Raw genomic sequence first — 20,839 nt, 5'->3', positions numbered from 1 at the left:
GCTTTGTAACCCTTCCCAGACTGATGTATTTCAATCACCTTCTTCCTCATCATTTCTGTAATTTCTATCAACTTTGGCATAGTGTGTTACTGGGTAAGACCTTTTAACCAACTTCATGCTGTTGAAAAAATTCTATTTAAGTGTTGATTTGATTAAACAGGGTTTGCAGTAATCAGACCTGGTTGCATCTAGTCCTGTTGAACCCCATTATTATTATTTTATTTATTTTATTATTTTTTATTTCTTTTGTTTTGCATTTTGCCTTACACTGCATTAACAATAATGGACAGAAGGTGGCATACAGTGCATCCGGAAAGTATTCACAGCGCTTCACTTTTTCCACATTTTGTTATGTTACAGCCTTATTCCAAAATAGATTAAATTCATTATTTTCCTCAAAATTCTACAAACAATACCCTATAATGACAATGTGAAAGAAGTTTGTTTGAAATCTTTGCAAATTTATTTAAAAAAAAAAAAAAAAAAAAAAAAAAAGCACGTACATAAGTATTCACAGCCTTTGCTCAATACTTTGTTGAAGCACCTTTGGCACCAATTACAGTCTCAAGTATTTTTGATGCTACATATATTTTTGATTTTATGATGCTACAAGCTTGGCACACCTATTTTTGGGCAGTTTCTCCCATTCTTCTTTGCAGGACCTTTCAAGCTCCATCAGGTTGGATGGGGAGCATCGGTGCACAGCCATTTTCAGATCTCTCCAGAGATGTTCAATCAGGTTCAAGTCTGGGCTCTGGCTGGGCCACTCAAGGACATTCACAGAGTTGTCCTGTAGCCACTCCTTCGTTATCTTGGCTGTGTGCTTAGGGTCATTGCCCTGTTGGAAGATAAACCTTCACCCCAGTCTGAGGTCCACAGCACTCTGGAGCATGTTTTCATCAAGGATGTCTCTGTACATTGCTGCATTCATCTTTCCCTCGGTCCTGACTAGTCTCCCAGTTCCTGCCGCTGAAAAACATCCCCACAGCATGATGCTGCCACCACCATGCTTCACTGTAGGGATGGTATTTGCCAGGTGATGAGTGGTGCCTGGTTTCCTCCAGACATGACGCTTGCCATTCAGGCCAAAGAGTTCAATCTTTGTTCAAACTTTGGTCTGAGAGTCCTTCAGGTGCCTTTTGGCAAACTCCAGGAGGGCTGTCATGTGCCTTTTACTAAGGAGTGGCTTCCGTCTGGCCACTGAACCATACAGGCCTGATTGGTGGAGTGCTGCAGAGATGGTTGTTCTTCTGGAAGGTTCTCCTCTCTCCACAGAGACACACTGGAGCTCTGTCAGAGTGACCATCGGGTTTTTGGTCACCTCCCTGACTAAGGCCCTTCTCCCCTGATCGCTCAGTTTGGCCAGGTGGCCAGCTCTAGTAAGAGTCCTGCTGGTTCCAAACTTCTTCCATTTACGGATGATGGAGGCCACTGTGCTCATTGGGACCTTCAATGCTGCAGAAATGTTTCTGTGCCCTTCCCCAGATCTGTGCCTTGTTACAGTCCTGTCTCGGAGGTCTACAGACAGTTCCTTTGACTTCATGGCTTGGTTTGTGCTCTGACATGCATTGTTAACTGTGGGAACTTACATAGACAGGTGTGTGCCTTTCCAAATCATGTCCAATCAACTGAATTTACCACAGGTGGACTCCAATCAAGTTGTAGAAACATCTCAAGGATGATCAGTGGAAACAGGATGTACCTGAGCTCAATTTTGAGTGTCAAGGCAAAGGCTGTGAATACTTATGTACATGTGCTTTTTTGTTTTTTTTTTATTTTTAATAAATTTGCAAAGATTTCAAACAAACTTCTTTCACATTGTCATTATGGGGTATTGTTTGTAGAATTTTGAGGAAAATAATGAACTTAATCCATTTTTAAATAAGTCTGTAGCATAACAAAATGTGGAAAAAGTGAAGCGCTGTGAATACTTTCCGGATGCACTGTAAATGTAATTGAACAGGAATGAAGTTAATCTAAAACTTAAACGGTGCTTTGCTTGTGATAATTTTATAGATGGCAAAGAAATTGCAAAGGAGGTCCACATCTTCAAGTTCCTAAGACATCACACAGTATCAGAAGAGGCATAATTAATGTAAAGGTGAGTTAATGGCTCAGGGATTTTTTTCGTTCTTATTACTAATAGCCATCAACCTTCTAATATATATTAAATTTGCTAGCTGTCAGCTATTCATAGCTAGGTCAGCTACCGCCTACAAAATGTGCTGATATTTTCTATTTGGTAAAATTGCCATTATGCTGAAATAGCTGAAACAAGATAATTTATTTTAAGCTGAAACAAGAAAATGTATTAATAACATTAAAGAACAAATGACATTATATCTTGAAAGAACAAGTTATTAAATCAAAATAATGAATAAATGGTAATAATTAAGTGGATATTAAGTGGAAATAATAACATATGTTAATGTGTTATGGAGTCAAAATAATGACTATTACATATTATGACACAGTGACATATGAAATATTAATCTGAAATAATGAAAAAAACTGTTAAATAATAAGAGAGTAATGACTTAATAACAACAATATGTCTAAATGATGGCATAAAATCTTGAAATAACAAGTTATTAAGTCAAAATAATGAAATATTAAGTAAAGATAATCATATTATTATTCAAAAATGAAGAAATGTAATTCAGGGCTTCAACAAAAAAACATTACTGTATGTACATAAATAAAAATGGCCTAACTAGTGATTAGAATTGTCTGGTTTACAAGACTGTAATGCTTCGATCTGCCCAGTCTATTTCTAGCTCCGCCCATATGATCTGTGTTCTGGTTCTTTTGATCCCATCACAGGAAAAATGAACCAAATTCAGCACTGGTACTTAATTATGATATGGGTGACTCGGATAGTTAACAGAATGCAGCATGATGTACTACATCGACCAGAAGAAAGGTTCCCTGTAAACCACTTGACCTATAATTGATATAAAATTCTACAATTGTAAATGACACATCATTAAAACGTGACTTTAAATGTATATTAAAAACCTTTTAGAAAGCTTCAGTAATAAATCACTTTGAACAGGGTATAATACTGGGAGAGCAAATATCCTGCTGTCCTTACAGTATGTCAAGAAGGAAAAGCTGAGCCACTCAGTGCTGGGTAATGGTCTTATTGAACACCCCTCAGCAAAACATTCAGCAGTGCTTTTAACCGTGCTACTATAGCCAAGGCAAGCTGTCTGTCTTTCAAACATTCGCAGAGCATCATGACAATAATGTGGATTAATTGGTAGATTTAAATTGAAAATGGTTGGAAAATGGTACAGAGAGAGAATGAATGAATCTTTTTAGAGAAAATGTTTTGGTTATGAAAGTGAACATTGCTGTGTATGTGGGTGTGGGTGTGGGTGTGGGAGCATGTGCGGTACGAAAGGCTGATGAATAGGAATGTAATCGACACCAGGGCACCTCATTTACTAATTGAGCTGAGGAAGTAAATCACTGTTTGATTGTGCTGCAAGTAAGGAGGATTAGCTTTCCTTTAAAATCAATGGGATCTGAAGTGCCTTGTTTTGCTTGTTTTCTGATGAGTACATTCTCCCATAGGGATGAATCAGCATCTTTATCAAATGAGATAAGAGTACTCAGTTTGTGTGTGTGTGTGTGTGTGTGTGTGTGTGTGTGTTGTTGTTGTTATTGTTGTTGTTGTTGTTGTTAATAGAGAGAGCAATAAATAAAACTGATGTATGTAGGAATTTGACCTGGTTTCCAGTAAATGCTGACTATTTACTACATATTGTACCACACTGATAAATTATTATGATACAGTACAAAATTATTTCTATCAGGGTGCATGGGACAAAATTCTAAAATGAATTTGGAGAATCGCTGCCCTTTTTTCACTGAGGGAGAGAGCTGCAGCTTGACTCTTATATATTGAAAATAGAGACCTTGTCCTAACTAGCACACTTTTGTTATGTAACAATTTTTTTTCCTTAATGGTTTTGTGTACAGATCATTTTTCTTTGATGCATGTATCATAGCTACACACATTTTGATAGATAGATAGATAGATAGATAGATAGATAGATAGATAGATAATCACTTACTTGTCCAAAATATTCTCAATGATCGTATTTTGTTATTTCAGTTGTGCGTGCATGTAAAAATTATAAATGATTCAATGTTTTTATAATTATTATATAACTTTTGGCTGCACATTGATTAATACACATTTAGTGGTTTAAAATACTGAATAAAATATTAAAATCTTCTCACTTTGTGATTAAGTGTAATACAACATCTAATAAGCATTTTGTTTTTCTAATAGAAATCAGAAAGCATGATTCACTGAAAAGTTAATTTCTTGTTAGAACACAGACCTGAAGCAGGATGCAAGTGCAGGTGAGCATGTAGTTTATTCGGTAAGCAGACAAATCCAAACATAAGGCAAAATCAGGAACAAAAAACAGTCCAAGGTTCAAGAGATAAGCAAACAGGGTATCAAGGCAAAAGAGTAATCCACAATGTGAGCACAGGCAAAGGTAAAAAAAAAAAAGGGATGCAAAAAGCAATATAGAGTAAAAGGCTTGGTAATGACAGAACATAAAAGAAACTGCGCTATTACTTCATAAAGGTGCACAGTGATGAGTGATGTGAGTGAAAACAGGTGTGTGTATTTAAAAGTCAGTGGACCATGAGTCTGGAAGTGTAGGTGTGTTGTGGGAAGTGGAGTCCGGGGCGACCATGTTTGTATGCCGCTAAACATAAACATCCCCAGTCAATAAACATCCTTTAAGACTAGTGAACACAATATCTAAATTCATTATCAGTGTACTGTACACACTAGACCAGAGGTTCTCAACTTTTTATAACTAAAGCAACCCCCCCCCCCCCATATTGGGGGAGACCAGGTATAATGATTATCTATTTTATATCAAATCTATCTATATATAACCTAATCTATAATATGTTTTGATAGATAGATAGATAGATAGATAGATAGATAGATTTTATTTTGCTTTTGTGTTTTTGTACTTTTTTAATATTACTTTTCATAATTTTCATGATTTTTTAAAAATAACTTTTATGATTTTTTAAATAAGCTTTATGACTTTTATAAAACTATATAGCGGACAGCTATGGAACAAGAATGATCAAAAATGTTTTTGAACACTATAACTACTTTGAACAAGAGAACTAGGCTGTAATAACGTAAACTATTTTACATGTAAAACATGTTGTATTACATTTGTCTTGCATTGTCTTGCATTCTAAAAACATTCACATATGAATGTAAATTGGGACGAAGGGCGCGTCTCCTTATCCATGACATTGTTAAATCAATCAGTGGGACACCTGCGCTTGCTTCTTTTTACATTCACGTCTATGTCAGCTGCTGTGCGATCAACGGGGTGTGCTGCTCCGGCTCTCAGCCACTCACTGAACAGAGCAGACAGAACAGAACAAAACTCACTGAACAGAGCAGGGTCTGAAAAGTAGTGATGGGAAGTTCTGATCATTTTACTGACTCAGATCTTTGAATCTCGTTCAGCAAAATGAACTAATCTTTTTTGTTACATGTTAAATTCCCCCAACACATCTAGTACTTATGCAAATGTTGACCACATTTGGAATAAAAAATAAACTTAAGAATAATGCAACCAAGGCCGAATTATGAGAAACAGAAAAAATTAATTAATAGCTTATCATTAGGTCTTCAGGCTATGTAGCCTGTTAGTTCATCTCACCTCCCAATCCAAGTCCTTCTTTCTTTTGTCACGTCACATTTGTCATGTCTGTTCCATGGAAACAGAAATGATTAAGTTAAGTTTATTAAGTTAATCAAAAAAAGTAATCCACTACAGATTACTAATCAGTACTTTAAAATTGTATTACATTACTGATTACTGCATGTAAAAAGTAATCAGATTACTAATTACTTTACTTTCAAAAACTATCAAACCTACAAAAATACTGTACAGTACAAAGTGAAACTCAGTTCTTTCAGTAATTTTAGTGCGCAATGACTTTATCAGAAAAAGTTGGATTTATCATAAAACTTGCCTCAGGTATTGTCATTGGTGTTGCTAGCCAAGGAGAAGCACAGCTAAGCTATCATTGTATGGGTTTAGCTGCTACAGTACCATGTAAAGTACGTTATCTTTCCTTATGCTCTGCTCATATCATGTTCACGTAAACTAGAAGTCATATAGACATTTACACACCTTGTTTTCCTGCTCAGCATCAGAGGATGTTAGTGTTTCAGTCTCAACCCATTTACTGGTTTAAAAAAAAAAATCTGTGTATATCCATTTTTCCTCACATTGACTGTGAGCTAGCATTTGGCAGATTTGATAGCTGTGAGCCAATAAGAGACAAGTGTTTCCACGTATTTTCCTGTAAACCCTGTCTGATTGGCTTCGCCTCTGTTCACTGAAGATATAAAATTACAGGCAGTCTTCTTTTACTGATGTTCAGTTACGTAGTGACAAACCGCTCCAAGTATAGAATTATTCAGGGCTAAAGGAAAAATCTTCAAGGCAAAATGTGATTTATTTTAAAAATGAATTTTATTTAATATGTTTTCTTAACAATAAATTTGTTACACAAATAGTGTAATTTTATTGACATCAGTAACTGTAATCAAATCACATAAATTTCAAATGTAATGCGTTACATTACTGCATTATCAGAAAAAGTAATTAGATTACAGTAACACCCAACTCTGTTGCTAAATATATTCTTTCTTATTTCACTTGACGTTTACATGATAACTTCATTTCCTCTGCCCATTCTGAACCATGTGCTGTGACAAGGTGGGCTCACTGCCCAATTCCCATCCATTTCTCTCCCATGACAGGCGTCCATCTATAATTATTTCCTCAGCATGGCTTTATCTGTTACTTCTGCAAAAAGGTCACACACTGTGGGCTCTCCTGTCCCTGAGTAATGTCACATAGATGAGAATGTGGCCACGGATTATAAATGGCCTGGGTGATTGGGAATTGTCACCAGGTGCTTAGCTGGAAAAGGGTCTTTTCTATATAATAAAGAACATGATAGGCTTTGTGTTGTGTGTATGTTTGAGTGTATGAGAGAGAGGGGGGTGAGAAAATGGCAAACTTGTACTTATTGTCCCTAAGACATATTGTCCCCATATACACCAGAACATTTCAGGTGTCTTGTATCTGGATTGTTCCACAGGGCACAACTGCACACGTATTCAGAAACCCATTCATACACTACAAATAATTCGGAAATATCAGTCAGGCTTCAATGAATGTCTTTGGACTGGGGAGTAAAACCATACCCAGAGGAAACCCAATTTAGCATAACCAGTCCACCTGCATAGAGTACATGTTTTTGGACAATCAGAAGGAACTGTAGGACCAGGAAGAAACCCACAAAACACAAGGAGAACATGTGAAATTCCACACAGACAGTAACCCATGCTCAGGATTAAACCCTGAACCCTGGAGCTGTGAGGAGGCAAGTCTACCTACTGCACCACCATGCAGTCTAAGGAAAATACCATTTAGATATAATCAGACGAAGTGTAAATTAGGTCATGTTCCTGGTCAAGTCATGTTCCAAGTGGTTTGACTCCTGGATTTCTCACTTTACCAGTGTAACACCTACTCTTTTACTAAAAATTATTGTTTTATGGAAAATTGAACATTAATTAAAATAATGAACTCATATGATCTTATAGATATTCAATTTTTCTGTATAGCTGGATGAGGAACCTGAAATCTGTCCCTCTAATATGCTGTAATTGGCATGAATTGTAGTTAAATTGTGAAACTCTGCACAGATATTTAAGCCAAGCTCAGGATGGTCAACGCTACCCACTGTGCCACCATGCTGCCTTTATAAGAGGTTGTATTTTTAAAAAATGATATTTTTATTTGATATGTTTGAGGTGCTCCATTTCTTGACATAAGCAGTTACTGATGTAGGCTCTGTGCTAGTAGGAAAGTGGATTAGCTAGTGAGCCTTTTTCAGCATGTGGCACGACAGGGGGAATTTACCCAACTCTGCTCTACAGGCTACGCTTGCAGTGTTTTTGTGCAACATCTTTTACAACATCTTTGCAAGAATCAAGCTGAATTTATTCTCTTTGACAGATATGTGGCCCCATATCTCACTGCCATATAAAATAATGTTAATTGGGTTTAATATAATAGTAATATGTAGTGTTGTTGCGCTCTGGTAGCTCTAATTTGCATGCCCATGCACTTCTTGGGTTGCCTGTTAATGTGATGGTTAATGTCCATGCTTTATTAAATTAAGTGTTTATTGTTAGTGAAGGAATGTGTTGTGTGTTTCTTTGTACTGGTATACAGTATGTTATAGTGGTACATCGGTTTATGCTTGTTTGGGTTCAACATTTTGTGAAAGCCTAGTGGTTTAGCTAGTTCTATGGTCTGTGTTTGTGCTGTTGCTGTGAGTTTGCCTGAATTTTTACAATGCTTTCTGCTCATTTCTTCATCATTGATGCCACAATTGTTTTCTTGCTTTGTCCACTAAAGCATTCATATGGATGTGGAACACTGATTTCTGTAATCTGGCTTTTTTTATGGAAGATTTTGGTTCTACTGTCTATTATTACTATAATCTCTCTCTTTCTCCTTTCTGCTGCTACTTTTCATTTGTTCTGACAGATGTGTCAGATAACAGCTCCTGCTGCTTATTGAAAAGCTGACTAATCATCAATTTCGCTCCACTGTAGTTTCCCAGCTGTCTCTATCCAAGCTATGCTGCTCACTTTCAGCAGGATTCTCATTCCCCGACTCAACCTTCACACCTGGCCACACCAGACATACACTTGCCATAGCATATCTGATGCTGTTTGCTTGGTTAATATGTTACTGCAGGATGCAGTAGGTTTAGGTTATGGAATATTAACAACTGCTCAGTGATATTGTTGTGATAATGATCATCAATACATTTGATCAAAAGACATTCAGTGTATTCAGTGCTGTTATTAATAAGACATAAATAATACTAAGTATTACTAAACTACTTGTAAATGTTGACGAAATATCATGTGGAGATCATACTGCTGTCTTCTCTAATGCTCATTAGAAACACACCAGCAGGCCAACTTACATGGATACAAAGAGACAAGTGACCCTGGCCATATCCTTATTCACTGAGATCAAGGAGTTTCCCAGTGAGAGAGAGAAAGAGAGAGAGAGAGAGCTAGAGAGAGAGAGAGCGATCGAGTCAAATCTATAGAGTTCTACCAATAATGGCACCCTGTATCGAGTCTCTGTAGAACAGTTGAAGGCATACTTTCAGAATCTTAAGAAATATATCAACAACCTGGTCACATAAGAAATTTGTATGGTTTTGAACAAGCAAGGTGTATATGAATATTGCTAGATGTTATATGAGTGAATGGTATGAATGCTAATTCTATGTCTGTTATATAAACTTGTTTTGTCTTGCCTTGACTTTTCCAAATCCAGCTGTCTTATTAGGCTCATGGTTTGTTTAACTGGATCTACTTTATGACATGCACCTTACATAAGAGCTGCTGGGGACGGTAGTGAAAGACAGAGACAAAGGGGGGGAGACAAGCCAGTAATTTAGGGGGACATCCAGCTGTCACAACAGGGTATATGTGATTTGCCTTCCGCTCGTATAATAACTAGAGAAAATAACCCTGACACACATCACAACACGAGAAAGACACGCACACAGAGAGAGAGAGAGAGAGAGAGAGAGACGTACCTAAAGCGTCATGTTATTCTGCCCTTCCTTCACACTTGTATCCCACTTTAATTCCTTAATGCCCATTCCCCCTTATCATCCATCTCTCACACTCCCTGTCTCCCTCTCTCTTTCTTTATCTCTTTCCCCCTTTCTCTCTTGCTGTCTGAGCTGAGCTATAACAACAGGCCTGGGCTTGAGAGATGATGGATCGGCTAACCGTACACTTCACACTAACACCACAAACGCACACATACCTTTCACATTCATCTGCTCAGCATTTTATAATGAACGCTGGCTTTTCAGACAAGGCTTCTAATGTGTATTAATCTTAGCTAACAATTGAGTTGTTTACTAATGAAAAAAGAAAAATTTCTATTAATTCCCTTTTTTAAATCATGACACATAGCTCAATTTTCATGCTTTAAAAACATACAAAGCAATGAGAAGTCCTGAAAAGACATCAGTGCTTTTCATTTTATTACATAATGTGATTGAGGGAGAAAAGGAAAGAGAGAGAGAGAGAGAGCAGGAGAGAGGAAAAGTAATTAGGTGAGCACATTGTCTCTTCAAATGGAAACCCATCCCAGGAAAATGACAGGCACAATCAAAGTCAGTTCAGCTTGGTGGAATAACGCAAGCACAGCCACTTCTGTCCATTGTGGGATTTCATGGGTGAGCATTTTGTGTGCGTGGCATTTTACTCTACCTCCTCTCACTCTCTCATTCTTGCTAACCCACAATACAAAAAAAGCACAGTCTGATTCTTCTGCTAGTACAGCCATCTATGTGTATGTGTAATTAAGGCTGTTAAATCAATAACATTGAAATGCTCTGTACACGTTATGTACTGTTTTCTGTCATATATATATGACATTTCCGATTGATTTATGGTTTCCAAAAGATTTCTAAAACTACAGACATGCGGTTTGGGTCCACTTGCCCCCTTAGAGTATTGATTTCACTGCAAATCAATACAAAGTTCTTCTGACTGATCACTTTATCCTATGATGTAACCTTTCTATCCTGAGTGGAATGGTCTCTTCATGGATGACTCTGCCCCCCCTCCATAGTGTCACTAAATGCTTTGATGAGTATGTTTTGATGAGTATTATCCCCCTTTGGTCTATATATACTAAATTTATCCCAGCCCACCCACCCCCCACCAGAAATGGACGTTCACTGTCAGCACACCCACTCATGTGACAAAAGAGATGACACCACCTCTAGGCTATGTGATGATCCTGGTTCCAGTTGTTGTGTATGATTGCATCCCCTATGTGTCCACATGAGGAAAGGACAAGGCATGAGAGTGAAAATATCGCACTACTTGATGAATTAAATGTTAAAACATGGATTAAAATATTCCCACAAACGCAGTGGTTAAGTTGAAGTTCCAAAAATGTTGTTCATAATTAAAAAGTTAATAATTATTCTATAAATGTTATTTTAACAGCTGTAAGAAATAGCCTAACAGGCGTCATAGTCTATATAGCCCCACTATGGTTGGGGATTTATTTTCAAGAATAAAAAAGTTTCAAAAACATCCCCCTTCTGATTTTTTCACAAACCACACCCCAGGTATCACATACCAGTTAAACACATATAAGAGATTTTGACTGACAGGTTAGACAGCACTCTCCACCACCATCATCAGAAACCAACAGCTAACAGAGGGAAAAAAAAAAAGAAAGACTGTTTCTTTGATTTTCAGTAATCACATATACTATCTATTTTCAAAGACACAAGTTGAAATGGAAACAAATCCTTCGTTTAATTAAAATGTTTAAATAGTACTAATATTTCCACATGTTTAGCAGCCAAATCCTCAATTATCCTCAATTATCAACTCATTATGAATTAGCATTCCCTCTGTTTCATAAGAAAATATAAATACACATGCACAATTAATATTTTACAGGACTCTCTATGCATACTAACCTTGACCTTTAAGTGATAAAGACATATACACCCACACATGCACACATTGTCAATATCGCCATATATCAAGGATAGGCTCCTTAGTCTCCATGGCAACATCACTACACACGAGACACTATCCTCATAAATGAAATTTCAGTATGCACAAAGGACTTAAATTCCTTTTCTTATACACAAACACAGACACACTCGTGACATGCACATATACACATTTTTGTACACCTTTTTATACTGCATACTGTTGTATTTTTTCATCTTTAGACCTTTGAAATATAACACATTAAATATAAAAAATAATAAAAATAATCTGTATCTTGAATACAAGTGTGCAGATGCAATCACGTTCATGAATTTAATGTGTGTGTGTGTGTGTGTGTGTGTGTGTGTGTGTGTGTGTGTGTGTGTGTTTTCTAAGGAGTGGCCCTGTCTGTGTCTGTGCCCTTTGTCCACATGGCCTGTTAGCTTCACAGATGACAAATGTGGCCTAATGTCTTATTGATCTGCCTCATTCTCCTCTAGAAACCCATTTAAGGCAGGGAAGCAGAACCCAACCTCAACAGACAGTGGCTATCAAGTCTCCTCTGCTCCTGTAGCACACACACTGCACTCTACACTATATGGCCAAAAGTATGTGGACATCTGACCAGCACAGCCCTATGAGGATGGTTTTCCCAATCTGTTGCCACAAATTTGGAAGTACACAATTGTACAGAATTTCTTTGTATGCTGTAGTATTGCAAATTTCCTTCAGTGGAACTAAGAGACCCAAACCTTTTCCACAATGACAATGCCCCTGTGCCCAAAGCGGGTTCATGAAGACAAGGTGAGACTAAATTTTAGACATGTGTATATACAGTACATACAGTATATTCTGTATTAAATATTATATATTATATATCTTATTATATATTTATATAAGGGGACAATTAGTTAACTAATTTAGTTCTGGGGCAACCATTTGACATCAGAAGTCACATAATTAGTAGAATGGAGTCTGATTGTCTGAGTGATTATTTAAAAATTGGAAAGGTTATGGCACAAGCGAGCTTCTGCTAAGAGGAGGCCATCCAACAAATGTCAGTAAGCAGGTAAGGAGGTCATTAGTCAGAGAAGTAGCAAAGAAGCTAAGGGTAACCCAAATGATGCTACCACCACCATGCCTCGCTGGGTAAATGCTGTTCTATAGATCTGCTTTATAATGGTCACAAACACAAACTTGTCTGTATCAAATACAATTTTTAACAATAGTGATTACTGGAAAAGGAGCAAACAGCTCTTGGTCCCTTTCACACTGAAATCACTCCACGGAATATAATAAGCCTATTATCAGCATGGCAGATATCTTAAAAACAGAATTTGCATGTTCATTATTTAATAATTAGTGAGACAAGCACAAAAGTAATAACATTACAATCTTACTTAATGTACACCAGAAATAAGGGCAGATAAATATGGAATTGATGGGAAAGAAAGGAATGCGAAAGATTTTCTCCCAGGGTGAGGGGGTATTGATTGGCCACTGTAATTGGAGGTAATTTGCTGAGAGACAGCAGAGCTGGCCCCAACCCACAAGACTCTGTGTGTGTGTGTGTGTGTGTGTGTGTGTGTGTGTGTGTGTGTGCAGACAGAAGTTGTATCCATGGAAATTAGACACAGAGAGAGATGTCAAAGTCCAGGCTTATTCTCAGTCTCCCTGGGATCACATTAAAGGATAGGAAGGGAATGTTTTAGCTGTTTGAGCACAGAGGGACGTGGAAGTGCTCTAAATTTGGCCGGAGTCTGTGACGTGTTCATGTGACAGGACACAGCATAACACATCATTTACTTGTGTGTAAGGACTTCAATTTTAAACACAGGAAGCAGATGTGAGTGCTGCAATTTGGCTTGTTTTAGTTCACACCGGGAAGCACTGCAGGATTTTTTTTTTCTTAACTCTGAAGAGAATTGAAGGCTTTCAGTTGATGCAGTAAACAGTGTGCTGGCATTAAAATTAGAACGAGCTAACTGTGTGAAAGAGATCAGAATCTACTGATTACTACCTATTTTAGTAATAACAATGTAAACTCAAAAATTAGCAAAACTATTAGTATTTTTGAGTCAAACAGTCCAGTTGGCAGCCTGGTGCAGAATGGTGTACTTGTTTAAAGGGAATCAGGTTGGAAGTAATACATTATAAAGAGGTATCGTTAGCTGTTATCCAATCATGAACTCCACTCAAATTAATTCCTCTCATTGCTTTTAAAAAAGCCAACTTGTCCTGAGAGCATGAAGACTGAAGTGTGCTAGCATGAATAGTGTTCATCCACAAAATCTGATTTCACAATTCTGACTGAATTTCAAGCATTCAGTTAATCAGGAACATCATGTTTTGCATTAAGTCTGCACTAAGGGGAAGTCCTGGCAGGCAGTAACACACTACAAAGTGCAATTCTGGAGTGGTACTATTATTATTACACTGCCTGTACAAAATTCCTAATCAAATTAGTCGCACTCTGCCATTATAGCATTAAACTACACTCAGAAAAGAGCCCTTGATTGCAATCCTAACATCGAAAAATGTTAGCGTGTCTTCTGTACCTCAGCACTCCAGTGCTTGTGCATAATGCTTCATCAGGTGATCTTATCTGGAAAAACAGGAACCAAACAAAGCAAGCAGTGACCCTGGTGAAAGGTCAGTAGATTATAATCAATGTCTATTAGATTAAAATTTCCACCATGATGGCCCTTCATTGACCAATTTGGCCATCATGATCAATGTTTATCAGCCTCTAAAGCAGTTAAGATGTAATAAGCAATCAGCTTGTCTTATTTGTGTGCCTATAACAACCACTATTTGCCAAGCATAAGAGTTACCTGATGATAGCTGAAAGGGGCGCTGAGTTAAAAAATAAAATAAAATAAATAAAAATATAAAAAGAATCATAGCTCATATCATAGCTCAAATCTTCAAGACCAATTTGACCCTGATAACTCCTGTACTTAGTGCTGTCCACTCGTGATCCGATCACCCAGAATGCTTGTTAATGGCAGGTGTGAATGCAGTTGTACAGAGCCCAACTTAGCCTAATCAATACTGAAGCACCTTTAGAGGTCACCATCAAAAGCACAGAGAGAGAGAGAGAGAGAGAGAGAGAGAGAGAGAGAGAGAGAGAGAAATAGGGAGAGAGAGAGAGCAATAGAAAGAGAGAAATAAATAGAGAGAGAGAAATAGAGAAAGAGAAGTAGGGAGAGAGAGAGAAATAGAGAGAGAGAGATAGTGAGAGAGAGAAATAGAGAGGGGGAGGAAAGATGGATAGATGGATTAGCAGAAAGATTAAAATAGACACTGTAACAATAGGAGGTGTAAACTTTCACAGTATAACTGACAATAGTCTAACATGCAATAGTGAGTGTGTGTGTGTGTGTGTGTGTGTGTGTGTGTGTGGGCGTGTGTGTGTGTGAAATCTCACATAATGTTTTATTCAAAATGATCAAAATCAAATCTCACGAATTCTCCAGCAAAATAATCAGAGCCGATGCAAAGTAAAAGGATTAAACACAAGGTAAAAAGAAAAATGCTTCTCCTGCCTTTAGCTACCTTTGGAGGTGGCGTGTCCTATTAGCCACACTGTTTTAAGTTACGACATTCTGTGTTTCATAGCTGTGCTAATCGATCTTGCACCAGCCACACAACCTGAGCCCTAAACCATATTTCACCTTCAGGACACGCATTGATTTAGCAAAGAATAAACTGGGTCTACTGAACAATCCCATGAGGGTCCACTAGCACCTGAGGGGATACTAGCACTGAAAATAGACACTGTTTTTATGTTCTTCTGCACAAGGGTACACAACTGAGACAATATATTGCCATACACAAAGGCTGGCATAGACACACACACTGTAGATACACATCTCCCATGAGAGGGTTCTGCTTCCATTAAAATAATAATAATAATAATAATAATAATAATAATAATAAGTAAATAATGTTTACCATTTGAGACATGATTGTAACTAAATAATTCAGTACATGCTTTGTTTTTTTAAAACTATATCCCCTTTTTTGTTTCACACGCATATGAATAGACATTTTTGTCTTATTATCTTTGTGAGGACCTTCCATTACCATAATTATTAATACAGTTATTTAATGCTTAACCCTAACCTTAACCTCAGCAACACAAAGGAAACCTTTGGGTTCTTTTGGAGTTTGTTGTTGTTGTTGTTTGTTTGTTTGTTTGTTTGTTTGTTTTAATAAGTAAGGGGGGGATTTTTCCTCATCAGCCAAACATCCCCACAACATCAGAAACTGTCAGATATTCCATTTGGTCCCCACCTAACACACACACACACACATACAAACACACACACACACACACACACACACACACACACACACACACTCAGAAAATACAATGGGTCTATGTGATGGGGAGCCCAAGCAAGGGTTCAGTCTGCCAGCTTGGAGCAAACCCAATGTTTGTCAAAATGACTGATTTCCATTAGACACCAGCAACCGGGAAGGTCTTTAACACACACACACACACACACACACACACACACACACACACAATTCTTTCTAAAAATCTGTAAACCCTATTGTTATTCATTTTCTTCTTTCCTTTTCTAGTTTCTTTCCCATTTTTGTATAAACCTTCTAAATCCATTTTCTTCTACAGTTTTCAGCCTCTGTATTATTATATATGAATAAAATAATTTTTAATGAAACGTTAATCCATTAAACCCTTTCTCCACAATAAGATTCAGCATGTCCCAATAGCATACAGTATATAGGCTGCAGGGTGTCCCATTTCTCAATTTTGGGTTGAATATCTATCCATCCATTTTCTGTACTGCTTTTCCTACATAGGCTCCCTGGGAGCCTGGAGCCTATCCCAGGGAACTCGGAGCACAAGGTGGGGGACACCCTGGACAAAGTGCCAACCTATTGCAGGGCATTGCACCCATTCACACACTACAGACAATTTAGAGATGCCAATCAGCCTACAACACATGTTTTTGGACTGGGGGAAGAAACCGGAGTACCAGAGGAAACCCCCAAGGCACGGGGAGAACATGCAAACTCCACGCACAGGGCAGAGGCGGGATTCGAACCCTCAACCCTGGAGGTGTGAGGCAAACTTTATCTTATCTCACATGTTATTTTTGATAAGTGTGCTCAAGCTAACCTATGTTTTATGAATGCTCTTATGAGATTTTATTAAAACTGCCATAACTTAATGTATTTTATACAATGACACAAAGTGTCCTTTATTTTCATGCAGCCAAATTGAAATCAATGATCCTTTTTTATTGGTACCTTTGCGGTTTGTACAAAGAACAAGTTAAGCATGTGTAAATAAAAATAAAATCAGTCTATAATGCATGGAAGCAACAGGAAAATAATATGATAACTCTCCCTGAGACATAACCATAGCAACAATCAAATAATGATACCATGTTAATGCAGGTGTGGGCACATCTTAATATCAGGAAAAAGAGTGATTTTTCTATTGCCTCACCTGTGTTTTTTAGATGCATTGTGCATGCTAAAAATACTGTGGTGCTCTTTACTACAGGTGTCATGACATGTGTTTTATGATGATGCCATACGCTTAGAAATAACATAGCATGTTGAACCTCGTCAAGCGTTATGACAGGTGTCATGAATTGTATCTCATAACTTAATTTAATTTAATAACTTAACATAATTTAACATAACTCATTTATGTTAAGTTATTAAGTTATTTAACATAACTCATAACTTAACATAATTTGTCAAAAATATTTTCTACATAGAGCACAAGGAAAAATTTTAACATGTGACATAAGCTATTATGTCTTGATAACTATTATGATGATTACAGGAAATGATAGACCTGCTATATTACTATACATAAACTGCATAAACACTTTACAATACTGCTCCTTAATTAATGCTTAAAAACTTACTAACTTACTAGTAAATAATCAAGTGTTACCACAGTAATTACTAATCGTTATAATAAACTAATATGTTGACTAAAGTCTAATGATTTAATAACTAATATTGAATTTTGTGATGCATAGCCAAATGTGTTTTGTTGCCACAATTGTTTAAGTTTAATATGTAATAAGTATACTTTCATTAATATTGCTGTTTGGTACATTAATGGAGAAGTTATATGGAAATAGCTGACTACTTTTCAACTGAGTTAGTAAGTATTTAATAATTAATTAAGGAACCATGAAACAATGTTTTCAGAGTAATTTGATATATCATAATTAATGCTTCTGTAATGACAAAGTAAGGAAAGTGTATGACATTGATGAATGTAGATAACACAGAGGTTCACAATTGGATAAGTCATTATGTAATATTGCCAGCATTGTAATTTAATATTAGTTACTGAGGCATTATACATTTATCAACATAGTTTATTATGGTTATTAGTAATTATTGAAGTACTACTAAGGTGATGTATTAAATTATGAAGTATTTAAGGATTAATTAAGGAACTATACTGTAAAGAGTCACATGTTTCTGTTTAATTATATCTGTACATGTTTATTAAATAGTTAAGTCCATTATTTTAGCCCACATTCCTCTTTTTCTGTTCCATTACAGTATACTGTATTATTGTTTGTTTTAATGTTTCATTTTTTCCCCTGACTTTTATATATTTGTATATACAGTATATATGATCAACCATCCGTACGTTGCGCTTTATCAGTCCATCCTATTTTACCATACACTCCCCATCATGTTGTTTATACTGTAAGATTTAGCTCCTTACTGAGATTTATATTAAACGCAAAGCAGAGTTTCAAATGCTTTGATTTTCCAGTCAACTTGTATGTTGTTCTTCGTTTTCGTGTAGAAATGTAGCATGTGTGTATCTGAACTCTGAATGAGTGTGTTTGAAAGAGACTTTAGATGATAGGCAAAGTTGAATTATGGTTTGTGTGTGAATGTTCATCCTGCCCTGTGATACCTCGCAATGAAATACACTTCTATTGCACGCAAACAGCAGAACCAAATAAACCAGATCGGATATTGAGACATCCAATAAAGGAAGTGTGTGTGTGTGTGTGTGTGTGTGTGTGCGTGAATGGGAGTGCCAGTCCATCCCCTCATTCTTCCTTAGCTGGCCATTTCTAGTACTCTGTGTTACCTCTTCTTTTCTCATCTCTGAATCCAGCACAGCGTCTGTCATTTATTTAGCACCTTTATCATTTTCCCAAAGATCTCTCTTCGGAAATTGCACTGCCTAGTCCCTCAGCAATCATTCACTGAGAACCTTTCTCTCTCTCTCTCTCTCTCTCTCTCTCTAACACACACACACACACACACACACACACACACACACACACACAATTTAGGGCTCTCTGCGGCACTGAGATTAGGTTAATGGTCTATTCAGATATTGGATACCTCCACAACAATTTATCACAAACAAACCAAAGAGATACACACACACACACACAAACACACACACATGACTATTTCAGCCTTCACTAAATTTCATAATGAAACAAATCACTGTAGGAATTATTATTAGTAGTATTAGTATTAGTATTATTTTATTTATTTATTTATTTATTTATTTATTTATTTATTTATTTTCTTTTTTATTATTATTTTATTTATTTATTTTGTTTACGAAAGAAAAGAAAGAAAGAAAACAAGTAGTTCATATCAGGCAGACACCTAGCCACCACCTATATTTACTGATGTTGAATGAAATATTTTTAAAAAATTATATTTATATCAATATCATTATTAATAATAATCTCAGTATGATCATCGCTGTTCTATTTCTTTCTACCATACAAGCTATACAAGTCAGAGGTATGGCCTTGAAGGGATAATACTCATTGAACTCACACACTATGCTGGAAGGTAAAGCATCTGATTTGGCTTTCAAGGACTCTGCAGTATTCTCATGTGACCCATCCCAAGAAAATGCCTTGAAAGAGGATGCCAATAGTAAGTTGGTGCTCAAAGACAGATAGTACCCTCACGCCACTGGGAGAGACAGTATTGACCCAGTAGAACCTTCAGATGGTGCACAGTGTTGTGCAGTTAGCAGCAGGCATGCCTCTAATTAATTCCCTTGAGGAGAAAACATTCTTTGGAGCGTGGCATGTGAAGGTATGTCCACCCATTCTCTAGGCCATGGTGATGATGTGGGCCAGTCTGTGTTTTCCAGAGGAGCTTCCTGCAGCTTTCCTCTGTGACAGACGGACAATTGACCTGATGATGCAATAGCTGCCATCTGGTCTGCAGGAATGCTCTGCAGGGTCACCCTCATGGAAGACTGTGAATTCAGTCAATGAACCCTAATGGAAGACCTCTAATGACCTTGGGAAGAAACTATGGGATTAAGTAGGACTCTTATGGCTGAGTTTTTTTCAATGCAAGTAAAATCATTAGAGCATTAGACGTGGAACTGTTTACAGTAGACAGTGAGGGCAGTGTAGTGGGCCAGTGCGTCCTCTCCCAGTGGACTGTCCAGCTCTACCACGGAGAATCACAGTCGACAACGAGTCAGTTTTATTCAGCTGAAGAGATCCAACTTATCTGGATCCTTTTCAGGATATTACTGAAGCCAGAGTTGAGCAAGAAAAAAAAACTGCTCTCGGGCTATAAGATGGACTTTGCTAAAGGGTGTGATCATTCTTTGCAGTTTTGGTAACAGTATAAAAAATTTTAGCTGAGCCACGTCCAAAGTCTGGTCATCCTCCTGCTTAGAAAGTGTCTTAGATAGCTTTTTACTTTCTACTCAAACTAGCAGTCACAGAGCTCCAAATGGACTCATATTTGGACTCGTGAAAACATATGAAAATTAAACTCACAATAGCTCAGAAGATGACAGGACATGACCAGGAGTCTATTGGCAACTTTGGAGGACAAGGGGGCTGTAATTTCGCCATAAACTGTTACACAGATAGTGCCATAAAGTGTACATAAAGCTCCATAAAGTGCACCAATAAGTGTGGGATGCAAGATGAAAAAAAGGAAAGATGGTTGTATGACAACAGTACTTGAAAATACTCCAACAAATGGCCACTTTGTGACTTTGCTAAAAGTTCTCTGCATATGTCCACATGCACACAAGAAGATAATATTCATCAACCGTAGAAGGGGTGAAACATTTTATTTGGATGGTTCAATAGACCATCAACCGGTTTTGGGAATATTATCAATCAATAGAGGTCATCTGTACACATTATATAAACA

Source organism: Ictalurus furcatus, chromosome 7, assembly GCF_023375685.1.
Source record: "Ictalurus furcatus strain D&B chromosome 7, Billie_1.0, whole genome shotgun sequence".
NCBI lineage: Eukaryota > Metazoa > Chordata > Actinopteri > Siluriformes > Ictaluridae > Ictalurus > Ictalurus furcatus.
Note: the sequence above shows the minus strand (reverse complement) of the source record.